Consider the following 10,783-nt stretch of genomic DNA (forward strand, 5'->3'; position numbering starts at 1 on the left):
ATCCTAAACATATAGTAGCCACCCATCAGCATTTCAGCACAGTGTGTGCTGAAAATCCCCTCCTTCTAATAACAGTGATGCTGCTGTGACTCCTTGGCGCTTTCTCTGCAAATCCACTTGCTTCCTGGAAAAATCAGGCACACTCTACTCTATGCCTGGCCAAGAAAGTCCAGATGCTTTATTGCTTCATTCCCATGCTGTGTTTAGTTTGTTAATGCTTTCATGTAAAAACAGTGTGACACACGGGAACCCCAGGTCGATACCCTATTTATTTCTTCTGCAGAGTCACATCTTGGTGTGAGAGTTAAAGGTTACAATCAGTGAATGGCTGTTGACTCCAGGGATTGAAAACCAACACTGATTTTTATTTCTGTTTATCTGAAGCTTGCAAAACACTACACACCATGTAAACATCACAAGGCAGCAAGGGGGAAGTTGAAAGCAAGGACTGACCACTGTGATTATGTCTGCACACAGCACAGGGAAGCACAAAAAAGCAGATTAAAACCTGTGGTTGCTGAGCCACAAAATCTTTGCCTCTACTGGAGAAATACCAAGCCCGAGAGAGCTGAAGCCAAAGCCTCTAATATGTCTTCATATTACCTACTGGAAAGGAAAAGCTCAGATGTGCCATGGTCTTCAGCAGGAGGGCTGATCAGAAAACATTCTTCTTTCACACACAAAAAAGAAAAGGGTTATAAAAATATCTTGCTTGTATGAATTTAGATTAAGTGTGCTAAGGCTGCCTGTGGGCAGTGACAGGCAAGGGAAAGGAGCCAGTGTCATCTTATGCCTCTTACCTGCACCTTTAAAAGGTCCTGGGCGTGAGAGGAGCCCCACTGAGCCCATCACTGCAGCTGTGCCCCTCTCAGCACTTCCCAGGAGTGAAGGGAAGAATTTGGTATCAATTCCAGGACATGTAAATCCCTGCAGGCCTGGATCTCAAAATTATGGGTAGCTTCTCCACAACAAAAAGACCTGGCACACTGGCATCTTCCCATGGGATTGCCAGTGCTAAGTACTCAAAGATGAAAACTTAGCCTTAAAAACAGTTTTCTTTTTCGATTGTCTTCTTAACCAAACCATGGAGTATTTCACATTTTTTGAGCCTCGGGAGCATGCTTGGAAGGCACTCTGCAGCTCCCCTCTGCATCTGTCAGGGCTACAAATATGCATTCTGGGTTTAAACCAAAAGCTGAGCTTCTCACCCCACAACTATGCTCCAAAAACTGGGGCTGTCAAAAAGAAAGCCAGCTATCACAAGACTTACAATAAAAATCAGAAAATTGTCAACTGCCCTTCCAGCAAAGCATTCTTTGAGGCTACAAGCAGACAGATGAATCTCAGCTATGTGGGTTTAGAAACAGAAATTAGGTACCTCCAGCTACACAACAAGAAGACTTAACTATATTAACTCAAGAAGGTGACTCCAGTGGTGTCCCTGCTCACCAGAATCTGCGCTGGTCCCACATGCAGTCCCGTAGAGGGCAGCGATATGTGCACAGCATCCATCACATCCTCAAGAAACAGAAAATGAAGCTGAAAGAGTGGTGGTGCTTATAAGTCATAGATGTAAGGGATAAAGACTAGGTGGTGTTGGGTAGAATATGGCAAAAACACCAGTAACTACAACACTTCTCTCCTGGTCCAAGTTCAAGCACACAGGCCAAGTGGCCCTGTTCAATTAAAGATGCATTTGGGAGAGGTCCCACACGAAGAAGCCACAGTGCTATTCCTGGCCACACTCTGGGTGAGCTAGGCCAGCAAGGAATGCATGCTTCAGGAATGCAGCTGGACAGGCTCTGTTTAGGAAAAGTTGTGTATCCTACCAACAGGGAGGAGGATCAGAACTCTCTAATAACCATGCTCCTCCTCAACGGGGGGTTTTACTCAGTAAATGGTCCCACTGCCCTTTGCAGCCTGTTCCCATGCCTGCACCATGTGCTGACCACCCATGAGATCCAGCCACCCCAGCGCAGCTTTGTACAGCCCACCCCATCAGGCAGGGATGCTTGCTGCTTCCTGCTGGTGCTGCCAGGGTGGTGTTGAGGTAAGCAAAGTGTAAAGTGACCCAGGCTGGAGTCTCCTGCAGACACAGAGGTGAGCATTCCAAGAAACTCCCACGGGCTCTTCGTTGAGACTGAGCAGTGGAAGCTCTGGCTTTCATGGAAAGCAGCTGCTGGCACAGGAGAGGGCTTTCTCACATGTGGACAAATGAGCTGTCCTGCACAACAGGTAGTTCTGGGTTAGAAACATGTAAGGGACCAGAGGGTCAGCTAAGGTGGCGCAGTTTTGTGTGGCTGGGTCGTGGTGGAGAAGGGGGGGCTGTAGGGATGGATTCTGCAAGAAGCACCCAGAAGCTCTGTGCAGGTCACAGAGAGTCAACACCGGCCTATTCAAGGCCAGAGTCGCTGCTGACCAAGGCCAAGCCCATCACCGGTGGTTACAACACCTCTGGGAATCACAGTTAGGAGAAAAAATAAATGCTAGCAGGCACATTTTGCCACCAGAGAAGGGAGTGAGGAGATTTGAGGAACTGTGCAGACACCAAGGGCACAGAAGAAGAGGGGGGCTGTGTGGAAATGAAGCACTCCAGGTGCCAGAGAGAGAGATTCCCCTGCAGCCTGTGGAGAAGACCATGGTGAAGCAGGCTGTCCCCCTGCAGCCCATGGATGATGACAGGGTACAGAGATACCACTTGCAGCCCATGGATGACCCCACACCGCAGTGGGTGGAAACACCTGAAGGACAGACACTGTGACCCCGCAGGAAGCCTGCATTGGAGCAAGTTCCTGGCAGCGAAACTTGCAGCCTGTGGAGAGACCGGCCTATGCTGCAGCAGGTTTGCCAGGGGACTTGTGACTCTCTGGGGGACCAGGCCGGAGCAGTCTGGGCCTGAAGGTCAGCACCCCATGGAAGGGAGCCATACTGAGGCAACTGGTGAGGAGCTGAAGCCCCAACACAAAGGACTCATGGAGACATTCGTGGAGAACTGTCTCCCAAGGGTGGGACCCCACAGTGCAGCAGGGGAAGGGTGTGAGGAATGCCCCCCCTACCCCCATCTAAGAAGTAGAATAGAACTGACTGAAACCCCATTCCCTCATTCCCCCCCCTGTATCACGATGGGGGGAGGGGGAGGCAGAAGGAAGTAAAATCATGAATAAAGTCTGCTAAGAAGGGAGGGCTGGGTAAAGGTGCTTTACGACCTGGCCGCACTTACCATTACCCAACTGTGGTTTCACTGGGTGTGTAGCTGCAGTGTAATAAATTAGGGTTTTTTTCTTTATTCTGTGTTGAGTCCGTTTTGCCCATGAAGTGGAGTGATCTCTCCTTGTCCTTATCTTGAATCCTAAGCTTCTCAACAGACATTTTCGCCTCTTTCTAGCTGAAAAAGTGGACTGGTAGAGTGGCTTTGGTGGGCATTTGGCCTCTAGCCAGGACCAAACCACCACATAAGAACAGCTTCAAATCCACCCAGGAACTTCCTGGGCTGCTTCCCCTGCAGCAGTTTCTACAGCGTGACCATGAAATCTGCATTTGCTTAACAGCCAGTGAGAATAAAAACTATTTCCAGAGCCTGTGAGAGGAAGTTGATTTGCTGTGTGGTCCCACAGCAAGGTGTTGCCTTCAGGTTTTCTTGCCCATCATGTTGAACAGAGACTTGGAGCAGGCAGCATGCCTGATGGGCACCTTCCCAGACCTTGCCTGGGGCCACCCTTCACCTTCAGAAACTGCCCTGCCAGGGGACCGCTCTTCACACCATGGAAACAGCTGCTTCTGCAGGCTGCTAGGGGACAGAAGGGTGGGAATTTCACACTCTGTTCCATCCATCTGTGTTCCTGCCTTCCCTTCCAGGGATATCCATCCTCTGCTGCATGCTCTGCCCTTGGACTGCACCATCTTACTGCCTCTGAAGGCTCAAAATCCCCAGAGGATACAGGAAAATTAAGATGTATTGAGGCTGCAAAAGGGAGTACCCAGCATTTACCATCTCCCTGTAACAGGCATCCAGAGAACAGTAGCAGTGGTCAAAAGAGGGAGAATTTGGGTCACCAGGCTGGATGCTCTGAGACTGCAGGCAACCAGGCAGTGATGTTTGTTGCACAGGGGGCCACAAAACATCTACTCCAAAAGCCACAGAAAACACCGCAGCACCGCTAGTAAAGTCCAGAGCCACAGCTGTGACCTGACACAAGGAGGATGGAAGAGATGAAGAGCACGGCCATTGCGTGATGCTGCCAGAGTAACTACAGGAACTCACTGCTTATACTGGGAGGTCGGGCGTGACCTGCACTGCAAAGCCAGACCAAGCCAACCCCACTGTGGACTTGATCTTTGGAGGTGCAGTACCCTCAGAGCTTAGTACCTTCTAGTGCTGCCTTCCTTCCCCAGCGCTGCTGGTACAGAGCACACACTGCCGTGGACCTCAGGGAGGCCCTGAAGCTGATCCAGCTCTTGGCTTGGTGTGTTGTTGTCCCACAGAGAAACCTGTGTCCTGCAGGACTGTCATTGCTGGCCGCTTGCCAGCTCTGAACTCCTGCTCTTCTCCCTTGTGGAACTGAACGTCAAGTACTAACAACTCCTGGCTCCAAAATCCTGGGCTTAACCCAGCAGGCGGGAGGCGGAGGCATCCTTTGACAGGGAAAGTATACATCTTCTCTGGAATCAAATCCCCAAGGCCGCCATCAGCTACATCGTGGACAATTTACTATAAGCAAGAAATAATTCTCAGCTATACTTCCAGTTTGACAAGTCACAGGTCCCTCAGGCTGCACCTCTTTTCAGTTCGCTGGCATTTATTTGCTGCCAGGCTCTCTCCTGCTTTAGAGCTACCTATGGCGCAGGGGGAGGGAGGACAGGCTGGCCCATTGCGTGCCACAGACGTGGAAGTTGGCTTGCAGGCAACACCCCGCTGTTTGTCTCTTGTGCACAGGGAACTGCCAGTACTCTTGCGGCTTTCTCCTCTCTGTATCTGTCCTAACCACATCACCCCGTGTTCAGGGGTACGTTTCTGTTAACAGAGGTAAAGCCAGGGCGTCATTTTACTTTCTATAAATATTTTATATTTGCCCACCAAACTTGTTTGCAGGTATTCGCCCAGGAAATTACGCCGTTCCTCTCCCTCTGGTTCCCAAGGAGCTGCTGCTCTGCACCACTCCCACTTCAGTGCAGAGCAGGCTTCTCCTTGGGGAGATCGAGTAACTCACCCAAGGTCAAGCAGCAGCTGGCGAGACCAAATCTGCCCTTGAGGCCAGTCTCTTGGCTTGAGTCCCCACTAGCAATTTACACAGACAGTTCTCTCACCCCAACACCAGCAGCCAAGAGCCCATCTGGAGGGTTAAAAGCTTGGGCTCAGCTTTTCAAAGGCAACAAAGAAAAACTTTGGCACCCCAATCTGATCCGACCAGGAGCAGCTTCCCTCAGCCTTTCAGCATCCTTAGCTAGTGGTCTCATGCTGCCAGACCTAGGGAGCAAGTCATCAGAGGCCATACCCTGCAACTCCCCAGCCACCTCCAGCACTGGAACCTGCTTCCAAATGTGAGTCATGGTCCAGCACCTCCCCATGGGCTGCATGACTTGCTATGTGCAGCTCCTGCACCTCCTTGGATGCCAGCTACCTCCTTGATGAGTGCATAAGGTCTAATGGTCACAGGATGGGCAGGCAGGAACTGCTGTGATTTCATCACAGCCATGACCTGATTCACCCTTCATCACATCATTTACTCTGTCTGGGGTGAGGGGGTCATGAGACTCACCTGCCTGGTATGAGGATCAATTCCTACCAGCTAATGCTTTGAAGATGAGAAGAACAGTGTACATCATTGGGTGCCGCTGTTATTGCTGTTAGACCTGTGCTCTGCCCACCTCCAACCAGGAGCTGGCAATGCACAGGCATGATGAGCCCGTGGTGAGAAGCATTTATGTCATTGGCATTTATGTGACATCCCCCTCCCAGGGAGATCCCAAAGAGGTTCACTGTCAGGTACATCAAAGGACCGATGTCCAACAAGTTAGTCACCAGGAGGCTGCAGGGTAGGGAGGGAAGGAGGGCCCTTCCAGTGCCTGTGACCAAAGGGAAACCTGATCCGGGGTAGAGCTGGCTTGAAATTTTGGATATAAAAGGTTTCATGGGACATCCATGAGCATTCAGACAGGAAAAATAGAGTCCCAGGGCAAAGGCAGCTCTCCTAAAGCACCCCTCTAACACACATGCTAGGCTCAGCTCAGTCTCAGCATTTGCTCTCGCTCAGGGAGTTGCTGCTTTCAGGGAACAGAGATCTAGGCAAACAAAGCTTGGGCCATGACTCACCGCTCCAAAGTTAGGTATCCTTCATTGTCACCATGCAGCTTTGCCAGACAGCAAACCCTCTCACAGCAGTATGCGCCACGGCATGCCAACTCAGCTGCTGGCATGCCCATCCAGGGGTGGTGGGGGCATGGAGGCTACCAGGCCTGTCCCCCTGAGGAAAAATCCATCAGCTGGATTATTTTTCAGGCAGGAGAGGCACATTTGCTTCTGGGGTTTGAAAGCACAGGCTGCTGCAGCCAAACACAGGCTCCTTGCCTCTCCCCATGGGATAGTGTGAGCACTTCTGGATTGGCCTGAGCCTGTGGAGTGGACAAAAGTTTGTTGCCCACAGTTTGCTCTAAAAGAGGGTTCCTGGCTTTTTCTCCATGTGGGAAATGCATCGGTTAATGCCGACATTGGTGACACATTGACCACACTGATAATTCTCCCCAAGTCCACTTAACAGTGAGAACCTGGGAGAGTCATGACCAACAGTCAAGTGCCCGCTGCCCTTCTGTAAACCAGTGCTGACAGGTTTTTTTGGGCACTGCCCCACACAGCACCCTTCACCTGCAGCCTCAGGGCCCATTTTCACTGCCTGAACTTTGCCCTGCAGTATCTATATGTGCTGGCCATGAATCTGCACAGGTCAAAGTTGAGACACCACTGGAATAAAGTCCTCACCACCCCCTGTGATGTCCCTCTGACCCAGGACTGTGCCCACCCCCAGTTGCATCCCATGGATGCTTGACAAGATCAACCCGTACCCAGATCATCCTAAAAATTCAATTTTTCACTTTGAACCTCTGCCACAACTGATTCCCCCTGGCTCCAGCCTGCTGTGAGCAATGGCAGAGCTGCTCTGCCCAGATAAAACTCGTTGCTCAGTGGAGGGAGCACAGCCTTGGAGGGGCACAAGGTTTGAGTAGTGGGGCTGTGTGTGTGAATTCTACGAGGAGGTGTAAGAGGTTGCTTTGATGTCTGTGCAATGTGTACGTGCACGTGCATGCACACTGGGCCAGCCATGGGCAAGTTTCTACAGAGCCAGAAATATCGGCTGTGATGGACATGTTGCGGCAAGGCCCCTGCAAGAGCTACTGCAATGGTATGGGGAGGGAACATTCTCCTTTCGCAGCTAAACACCCAGTTTTTAATCCCTCTGCTGCCGATGCCCCGATCCATGAACAGGGAGCTACAATCAGTTACAGATGCACCAGTTTTGGACAAAGCTGATGCCTCTGCAGGACTCGTTTGCAAATCTCTGCATTCTCCAGGGGCAAGTGCATGGGTTCATCCCTGCTTTGTTAGCCCCTGCATGCCAACGGCCTGCGGAGAGCCCAAGGCAGAGTTTGAGTGCCTGTGGTACCTGTTCAGTAAAGGCTGGAGTAGATAAAGGAGACTGCTGCCCTACAACACCCTAGTGAGTAAACACACTTATTGGAGAGGCCCTTGAGAGAGCCACCCCTCCACAACCTTCTGCACACAAGCCACTGCCACCGTGCCCAGCCGGTGGGAACAGAGCAGCTCATCTACGAGCAAATCCATTTTGGTGTCTGGGGAAAGGGTCCGAGCTCCAGAGCAACAGCTGGAATTCCTGTCTGCAGCACCCTTTCTAAAATGTCAGTGCCTGCGGTGGGCCCGGCCCGGCCCATCCCGGGCCTGCGCCTGCGTATCCACACAGCAAGTTTCACTCTTGCTTTGTTGTTGACTCTTTAATCGTAAAAATTTCTAGATTGGCCTCAGGCTGTCCAGCGGTGCCAATGGCAGCAGCTCTCCTGCCACACCATGTTAAGTTCTCCAAAGGGTTTAACACCCCCCTTGCTCAGTTGAAGCTATGGCTGGCTGCCTCCCGCTCCGACAGAGCGCTTTCGATCAGCAGCTGAGCGCCTGCTGCACACTGATGGCAGCTCCCTGCCTGCTCACAAAGGTTTGACGGTGCCTGTTGGTTACTGCTGAGTTCAGGACAGCTTTTAAAAGAGATGAGACAAATCAATCCCTGCATCTGCCATCCCTACCACCCATTTCTCTCTCCATCCCCTTTTGCAGACTGAACCCAACCTGCACTTCAGAGCTGCCGAGCGATCCTCATTAAAAGGCTGAAGATATTTTCAGTGACATGGATCTGCCCAGCTTAACCCACTCGGCAGGGCAGGACATGAGTGACTGGCAGCCACAGCCTTTTGGGATCATACCATGCTGAATGGCACTGTCTGGAGGTGGCCTCACCCCAAGTAGCATCATGGCTGCAGACCTGGTCTCCTTCAGGCACTCCTAGCACGAGGAGGATGGTGTCACCCACTGTGCTGCTATCTGAAGGTACTCACGTGTTGAAGGCACACGGAAGAAGCCCACCAAAGATGATTTGGCAGGTCAGATCTCTTGCAGTTTAAATAATATCCTCTGTCATGCAAAAAAAATAGCTGTCTCTGCCTGCAAGGGAAGGTGGGACCACTGCCCAAAGGGGCACAAGAAGGAGACCTTGGCCCTGGTGTCCTTATATTCAGATTTTAATTCTTGCACGTGCTGCAGGTCACCACTGCTCTGAAGCCCCTTCTGTCCCCAGGGGCTACAGGCACCCTTCAGACGTGGCAGCTGGTGGCCGGTGGGTTTTCACTCTTCCTCCTCCGATCTCTAACACCTGCCCAGGTAAGCCCTGGCAGGAGACAGAGATGGGGTGGCTGGGGCAGCCAACACTCTAGGCTCAGCAGACACTTGTCCCACAGCCCGCCTGCCTGCAGAGCTCCTGCTGCCTTCAGCCCAGCAGAGCCACAGCATGCCTTGGGTGCTTGTTTTTGTTAGAGGATTTTGAGGTTTTGCGGGTGAAGATGTAACACCATCGCTTGCAGTGCCACATGTTGCTGAATCCCCCGTGGCTGCAGGCTGTGCAGCCGGCGAACGGCTAGCAACGTGATCCAGGTTAGGATTTCTTATCCCCCTGGCCCACAGCCTGGGGGATAAGAGACATTTGGCATGTCTCTTCTCTTCATCCCTCAGCCTTGAGCCCCAGCCAGGACAGGCTGATGGCTGCCCCAGCCTGAAAATTCCCTGCCCCTTCCCATGGGAATGCAGCTGCTCAAAGCCACCCAAGGACATCCCACACGTGGACCCCCTATAATGTCAACTTGGCAATGCAAAAATCACTGCATTGAGATACATATATCATAGCACAGGGCAAGTATGTCACAATCCTAATTAAAATGCCCTAAATTTAGGAAACGAGCTGTAGTGCATTCCTGGCTATGAATGTAACACTTCGGCCTGGGCTTGAATGCAAACCCCCCACCATGGTTTCGATGTTCAACACACAAGACCTTCTCTAACACCTACCAGTGCATGCACCTAATAAGCTGTATTTATATATATTTTAATATAGATTATTCCTTTATATGTATCTTTTCCATGAATATTTATCTCTAAAACATTAAAAATAGCATTATATGTAAGAACGCAATGCATATAAAAGCACAGGCATATGTAAAACATAAACCATGATATACATGCATAAACCATTAGAGATATAAAAAGGATATATATGAAACATACATTTAGAAAATGACCTATCTAGACCATTCTCTATAATGTATATATAACATTATCACAGAATTACAAGGTTGGAAAAGACCTTTAAGATCATCAAGTCCAACCGTTCCCATCCTATGCTAAACCATATCCCTAAGTAGCTGACCTACCCTTTTTTTAAACACATCCAGGGATGGTGACTCAACCCCCTCCCTGGGCAGCCTGTTCCAGGCCCTCACAACTCTTTCAGTGAAGAATTTTTTCCTAACATCTGATCTGAACCTGCCCTGGCACAGCTTTGTGCCATTTCCCCTTGTCCTATCACCTGTTACTTTGCTGAACAGACCACCGCCCACCGCTCTACAACCTCCCTTCAGGTAACTGTAGGAGGTGATAAGGTCTCCCCTCAGCCTCCTCTTCTCCAGGCTAAACACCCCCAGCTCCCTCAACCACTCCGCATGCAGTCTGCCCTCCAGCCCCTTCGCCAGCCTGGCTGCCCTTCTCTGGACTCACTCGAGGACCTCAATGTCCTTATGGTGCACTCGAGGTGCAGCCTCACCAATCCTGAGTACAGGGGTACAATGACCTCCCTAGACCAACTGGCCACGTGTGTATGTACATGGCCGTGATGTATATATTCCATACGTTTTCACAACGTTCTGGGGTTATCTGAATGGTTTAGGTTTGTCTTCCTATAACTAGGGCATAATTTTGCGATAAATAGCTAAAATATGTTTGTAAGCGGAAAAAAAAATCGTCTGTTAGGCTACTCGTGTCAATGAGCGTCCATCGCCGCCCCCAGACACAGCCGGCTGCCCACGCCCCCCCCCCGCTTGCCCACGCCCCCCTGCTCGGCCACGGCGCCCCCCCCACCCCCCGCTCGGCCACGCCCCCCGCTGCCTGGTCATGCCCCGCCAGTCTGGACCCGCCTCCGCTAGTCTGGACCCGCCCCCTCCGAGCGGGCAGGCCGGGTAG

This window comes from Gallinula chloropus (assembly GCF_964237585.1).
Source record: "Gallinula chloropus genome assembly, chromosome: 2".
In the NCBI taxonomy this organism is placed as follows: Eukaryota; Metazoa; Chordata; class Aves; order Gruiformes; family Rallidae; genus Gallinula; species Gallinula chloropus.